At 45.8% G+C, this 7214-nt stretch overlaps 1 long non-coding RNA gene across 2 annotated transcripts; it reads right to left on the reverse strand.

Moving 5' to 3' along the window:
* On the reverse strand, positions 1-7214 carry LOC102379300. Of its 2 annotated transcripts, none has more exons than XR_324859.3 (3): positions 7088-7214; positions 3387-3501; positions 1-1245 (listed from the first exon to the last, which is right to left on the reverse strand). It is a non-coding gene; the product is annotated as an uncharacterized LOC102379300 (long non-coding RNA). The 2 variants fall into 2 exon arrangements; XR_324860.3 differs by having other exon boundaries at positions 3383-3501.

Consider the following 7214-nt stretch of genomic DNA (forward strand, 5'->3'; position numbering starts at 1 on the left):
AGAAAAAGGTTGCCTTACTATAAATGCTTTGAACTGGCTTATAGATATCATAAAGGATAGCAACTCTATGAAATGCTATAGCAGGAATCTGATTCTTTATTAAATTGTATAGGACAGCTTGAAACACCCATAAGTCAAAGGTCCAGTTGAGCTTAGCTGCCCATAAAGTTAGCATTGCTAAGGCATGCAATCAGCACAAAAGGGAGCAATGTGGCTAGGCTGAATGACCAGATACCTTTTTAAACCCTGATTGACAGGGGATGACCTATGATAGGGGTGGCATGAGCAGCCTTTGTGTGTGGCATACAGCTGACTGGGGAGGGGACAGGCAGCACAGCAGCAGATAGGGCAGGGAGCACAGGCCTGGGAACAGAAAACAGAGCAGCAGACTGGACAGGAGAAGGGGATCAGAGGGGCCCTCAGGGAGGGTGTGGGGTTAATTCATGGCACGCCTGCCGAAAAGGTTGGTCCCTCACTAGGCTATGGCATGAATCCAGAGTGGGGCATGTTCCCTGGAGCCTTCATGAGATGGTTTCACTGTTCTGCCACTGGGACCCCACCAAAAACACCTCTAGCAAGGCAATCAGTTTCTTTTATATTCTGTGTGAGTTTTCCATAAGCTGCCCAAGGACATTGCTGAACTTCTCCTCTATTCTAACCACAAAGACCTTCCCTTGGCACTGACACTTAGCTCATGCTGAGAGCAGGGCCTACTCTGTGTTGGCGCTGGGTGTACTAGCAATGTGAGATTTAGAGGGGGTGCACTGAAGCTTGCCACCTCCAGGGGGACATTTGCAAGTCTCTGCATCTCTTTGGATGGTACTTCCAGCAACTACAAAACTGTAATCCTCAATGTGACAGATACATTGAGGGCAGCCATCAGCCACTCCTCCTGTTTCCTTGCATGTGGGAGAAACCGTAGGGCAAAGCGAGGTGCAGGAGATATTCCCAGGAGAAACACAGGTGCACTTCGTGGTGGCAAAGTCTATGTAGTAAGACTCTCCCAGGGGGATCTTTCCATATTTAAAGCCTTGCATGTTGCATTCAAACTCCTGGTGGTCGGGGCAGGAACACGTAGGGACGCAGGTTGCGCAGCACTTGTTCTTAGACGCCACTGCGATATGTTGCTTTGGACATGTCTTGCATTTTACAAGATCACAATTGGGTTTTAAGGGTTTACAGGCAGCCTCATGTAGAAGAAAGCAGGTCAGTAACAGGTATGGCAAGTGTGTAGGTTTCATTTTTCTGGTGAGAGATGGGAGGAGAATACTTACAGCTGACATGACTGGCTCAAACACTTGAATCAGGACCACCCACTCAGGAATGTACTCGTACTGTACTAAATTTAGCTGTGAGACTGTGGTCCTGCAACTATATGGCCAGTATACCATGAAACAGTCACCTCTGAGTAGGTGGTCTCCAATGTATTGCTGTCAGTGCTATTTGTAACATGCCAGCCCTACGGCCTCCCTGTGCTAGGGCCTGTACATGGAGCCCTCCACCCAAGAGTTTATAATCTCTGTGGCAGTGAGACGTAGGCCCATCTTTCCTTCCCTGTCAAGACCTGTGTTGGGCTTCTGGGGTTCTCCCATGACCTCCTAAAGAGAGAACTTGAGGGGCTGGGCACTGAATGTAGCTTGGCTATGTCCACGGACTGCCACTGGGTTTAGTTTTAAGCAGCCTTGTCACCTAGTGCAATCCACGGCCCCAAGTGAAGTGTCTGGGCTCCCTATACAATGTATGGCAAATGGAAGGCACCTAGGAGTTGCATCCACAAATGCCAGAGCAATGAGTGGGCTGCTGAGTAAGCCAGCTAACAGGCAATGCTGAGAGAGATGCATCTTGAGTCATTTTAGAGGCTTCACTGTCTTACTTCAGGCTTTGGGCTCCTGTTTCTGAGATTCAGTCCCCTGGACTGAGGTATGCTTTGCTATGCCTCTCATAAGCCATGGTGAGGACACTCCCCTGGGAGCAGGTAGGCCCCAAATGCAAAGCCCTAACCCCAGGACTGTTTGTGCATTTTTTTTCAATTAATGCAAAATGCATAAGCAGGCCCTAGAACAGGGACCAGAATCTAGGAGTCCCACAGAAAGGCCCTCCCCACAAAGCTACAGCCAGGCTCTCTCTCTGTAGCTCTGTGCATCCTGTGTTCCTTACTGCAGTGGCCCATCTTCAATGGGAGAGTGCTCCTACCCAGGACTTGTTTATGGCTTGGGGCTTGGCATATATGGTGTTGGATGCCCTTGGACTAAACAGAGCCCAGGTCTCTCGCACCTAACAAGTTAGGCAGGGGCTTTGAGGACCATGGTCTTGGATCTGGGTCCTTAAATTCTAAGTCCTTTTGTGGGCCTGGGCCCTAGCTGATAAGTACTGTCAGGATTTAGGCAGATTTGGGGATGCCCAGGAGCTGACCTGTCAGTACCCAGGGAACACACCCAAGGAAAACGTGGTTGCCTACAGGATCTAGGGGTCTATGGCAGCTAAATGATGATTCAGGGGATCTAAATGTTAGACATGGGGTATGCCAATGTGTGCCTGCTATGCAGTATAGAAAATGCCAAGTTAACTTTAAATGAGAAAACCTGGATACTTGTAGCTAAGTAGCTATGCTCACACAGCACTTAGCATGGGTTAACGTAGCTAGATGAGGAATAGAGTAAATTAGCCCAAGCAGAGCCCCCTGCTAGCATGATTGGGCTATGCCTAGTATCCAAGCTAACTTATTTAAAATTAGCTGGTATCTCTGTTTGACCTTGCAGTCTGCAGCATAGTCATGGTTTTTCACACCTATAGGAACAATTAGCGAGGACTTACTAATAGGATGAGAGGAACAAAAGATAGGAGGAGGCCTTCTAGACCCTCAAGTCCAGGAAGGCATAGCAAGGCATACCCCAATGCAGGGGACTGGATCTCAGAAGTAAGAAACCCAAAGCCTGAAGTAGGATGCTGAAACCCCTAAGATGACTCAAGACATCTGTCTCAGCATTTTCTGTTAGCTGGCTTATGCAGCAGGCCACTCGGTGTGCTGGCATTTGTGGATCCAATTCTTAGGTACCTTACTTTCCCCACACATCATATAGGAAACCTACATGTATACTTACAATTGCAAACAATCATTAAGCAAAGGAATCCACTTCAAACCCTCACCCCATTGCAAGCAACACTAGCTCAAACACTAAGAATTCCCTATAACATACCACAGGTTAAAGCAAGGGAGACAAGGACACACCTAAGTCTTTTTGGGGAGCTAACCACCTGCCCCCCACTCCCTCTCTGAAGAGCTACAGCTGGGTGTACCACGAATTCACTTAGTGGTCATGAGTAAATCAGTGATTCCCTAGGCTTCAGCTTCCTCATCTATCAAACCAGGACATTTACTTACCTACCTGCTTCACAGGAGTGATCTAGGGATCAGTGTTTGCACAGTGCTTGGAGATGTTGCTTAGTGTACAACCGTAAGGTGCTGAGATACTCTGCTGATAGGCACAGACTAGGCACAACCTGTAGAGAACAGAACATCCCCTTGTTCATTTAGTCATAAAAGTTTTCCTGGTGATTTTAACTCATGTGGCACTGCCTGCTTCAACAAAGCATAATCTTATTGCACTCATAGATCTTAGAGCCTGACTACATGATTCCTGTGGGCCTTTTTGACCTCCTCCATAACAGACCATAGAATTTCATTAAGGTACCCCAATAGCTTGTACTTGGGAGACTCAACCAGCCTTGAGGACATCAAGAGATGGAGAATCCAACTCCCTTGGTAGTCTTTTTCAGTGGTTAATCACCCTCACTTATACAAATACGTGCTTCACTTTTCATTTGAGTCTGTCTGATTTTACTGTACAACCCTTGGTGCTTCCTTTGCCTTTCTTTGCTGCATTACAGGGTCCTTCACTCCCCAATATTTTCCCCTCATGCAGATACCGGTAAACTGTAATCAGTCACCTTTTGTTCTTATGATAAGCAGATTGAGCTCTCCAAATCTGTCGCAATAGAGAATATTTTTCAGCCCTTGAATTATTTTTATGGCTCTTTTCTGCAACCTCTATAATAGTTCATCAGCCTTTCTAAAATGGGAGCACTAGATTAGGATCCAGTCTTTAGCATTGGTTTCATTAATGCTATAGACAGGGGTAAAACCATCTGCTCCTACTCACTACTCCCCTACCTGTGCAGCTATGAATCTCACTATGCTTTTGGCACAATATCATGCTGGGAACTTGTGTCAAGTACATCACTACTGCTAGAATTTCCCTAGAGTCAGGACATCCCAAGATCCGGTAAAGAGTGGTTTGTTCCTACACGTATGACTTGGCATTTGGCTATATCCAAATACATTTGGTTTGAAAGGGCTTCACTTACCAAATAACCCCAATCACTCTATATCAATGGTTTTCAACCTTTGGTTCACGAGAGATTACTACGATCACTCAAAAGTATGTGAATACCCACACTTACAATTCAAAGGGGTCCGCACCTCCATTTGAAATTTCTAAAGGTGTCCACAAATGAAAAAAGGTTGAAAACTACTGCTCTATACGGTTGCCCCAGCATTGTCAACTCTCACATTTTTATTCTAGGTTTCATGGTATTTGGTGGATTCATTAAAACTGCTGCCCCTTGAGTCATGTGAATACCCGAGAATTTCATCTTACACTTTACAAAATGAAAGTTCCTAGGTTTCACAATGGCAGGAGGGGGAAGCTTGAAAACACAAGCAAGCGCATCCTTAAGGGCTAAAGATGAAAAAGCAACTGAGGAAACCCCCGAAAGTATTTTTTAGGGGGCCTCATGCTTTTTCAGCCAATCTTATGACTTCTGAGGGCTTGGATTGATAATCCCTCTGCCAGGCCATCACTGTTATTTAGCTAGTCTTTGTGTCATTCACAAAGTGTCATCAGTAGTGATTTGACCTCTACTTCTAAATCACTGATTAATACACTGAATAGCCTAGAACTGACTGCCCAGGAAAACCTAATAGAAATACTGCCATTCACTGATGATTCCTCACATACAGTCCCTCTTTGAGCTCTCTGTTGACCTGGTCTTCATCCACTTACTGCATGCTTTTTGATGTTGCATTATGTCACATTTTTAACCTGCAAGTTGTTGAGTACCAAGTCAAAAGCAGTATATCTACACAGTAACATATCTCTTGTACAACCTCTACAGCCAAACATAATACTCAACAAGCAACAGGCTTGTTAGACAAAGCCTATTTTACAAACAATGCAATATTACACAGGGATGAATTTCCTGCTCAGGTTGGTCCCTTGAGTTAAAGACACCATTCAATCAGATTATAAACAAGCTTGAATTACCCAAATAGTCTTGTTGGATGTCCAAATGTGACAGATGGCCTGGCCCAGAAGCAGTGATGCCTGTTTAGCTGTCCTCCCAGAGTGACCATACCCTTCCAGCTGCAAGGCCAGCTTTTATATGCAATGGCTTTCTGACTCATGATGACAAACTGAGGGGTGAGGGTGCCTTTGTAATGCTAAAATGGGTGGAGCCAGAAAGATTGTTATCATACTAATGGCTTTGGCTCAGTCCTGTATCTCCCTTGATGATCTGCAATTTGGGCAGGATATTCTAGATCGTGGTGCAACTTTCTCCTTCTTTTTAATCTTCCGCTGAAGTTACTTAAGGCAGGAAGACTAGCAGCCTGCTAAGCACAGGGGCTATAATTTAAATGGTGCTTTCCATCCACCAGGTTATCCTGTATAGCAAATGCACAGCCCTTGTGAAATGCCACTAGCTCTGGATCCTGATAACACCGGCACCAGCAGGGATCAGCCTGCCTTTTGCTTGCTTATCCTTGGAAATTATGCAAGGGATTGATCAGATTTGTTCTTAGGGCTGGCCTGCATGGAGATACTCAGGAAAGCTCAGGCAACTCAACCCCCAGTGGGAAGTCAACATGTACAGATGAAAGCAGGTTCACCCCCTGTTTGGACGCTTAGGATTAAGGTACAGCAAAGCAGGCCACATTACTCTGGAACAGCAGGGCTCACCCGCTTTAGTTTATGTTGATTCACTTGCAGTTCGTTTTGTTGTTGTTGTTTTTTTTTTTTTTTGGGGGGGGGGGGGGGGAGGGACAGGAAGGGACAAAACTTTGCAGGTAAATCTTCAGTCACTGCCAGTATTCACTTTCCAGCTCTGAAATGCAGTGTCTCCACCATCAGGACCTGGGTCTGGCATACTATTCACTTCCCACCTAGAACGTATTTCCACGGTAGCAAACAACAAACATATCCAGCTCCTTGTTGCAGTTCCCTTATGATGGCTCTGTAGCACTGCATTGCAAAGGATTTATCTTTCCAAACAGACCCCAGAGTGTTCAATGAAATTACACAGTGGAGGCTGTCAAAACTCTTCCAGTCACAGCTTCCTATCACAGCTCCCTTCTCAGTTTCTAGATGCAATCAAGTGGTGGTGTATGCCCCTCCCTGGAGACCTCTTTCTCAGAGGATCCCCCAACCTGAAAACCCCACTCTGCATTTCACAAGGTGGTTAACATACACCTCTCTGTGTGTGATCCTGCAGTGTTCTGTGTTATCATATAGGTGAGTAATCTCATTCGTGTCAGCCATCCCTTAGAACAGGGTCTTTCCATGGAGAAGTAAGTACAAGACTGGGCCTGCTGAAAGGGTTGCCCTAGACCCTGATCCTGCAAACCCTTACACACATTCTCCATTTGACCTCAGTGCGACAACTCATGGGGACACAGTGCCACAGAGACAAACATTGATGGAATGGGGTCCGTATGGTCATTTGAAAACAAACATCTCATTTATTTTCTTAGTCATGATCTTACCACGGTCCCAATTAACATTTAGCCTCCCTGATGGGGGAGGAGATGGGGCATCACAAAAGAAAAATGCACATAGTCTTTTTCTCCCTTTTTAAGCTTAAATACCCATGCCAGATTGCTCTGTGGCTGCTGCCATCCCTGTGACATTGGAAGTATGCTCCTACCTAAATGCTGCCTCAAAGGTTCAAACCCTGGATTGGTCAAGGGGGAAAAAAAGGTGCAAGTCACAAGGCAGTGCGGGTTCACTGTGCAATTGCAGTGATTACTCACCTGTGGCTGGCTGAGGATTTACCTAGGGGCCCATGGTTGTCAGGAGTGGAAGAGAGTACGTACGCAGCATTACAGAAAAAAAATCCTCTTCCAGCTGCCAAACTTGTTTGTAATCCTTTCCCTCCCC

The sequence above is a fragment of the Alligator sinensis genome, unplaced genomic scaffold (assembly GCF_000455745.1).
Source record: "Alligator sinensis unplaced genomic scaffold, ASM45574v1 scaffold643_2, whole genome shotgun sequence".
Classification (NCBI taxonomy): domain Eukaryota; kingdom Metazoa; phylum Chordata; order Crocodylia; family Alligatoridae; genus Alligator; species Alligator sinensis.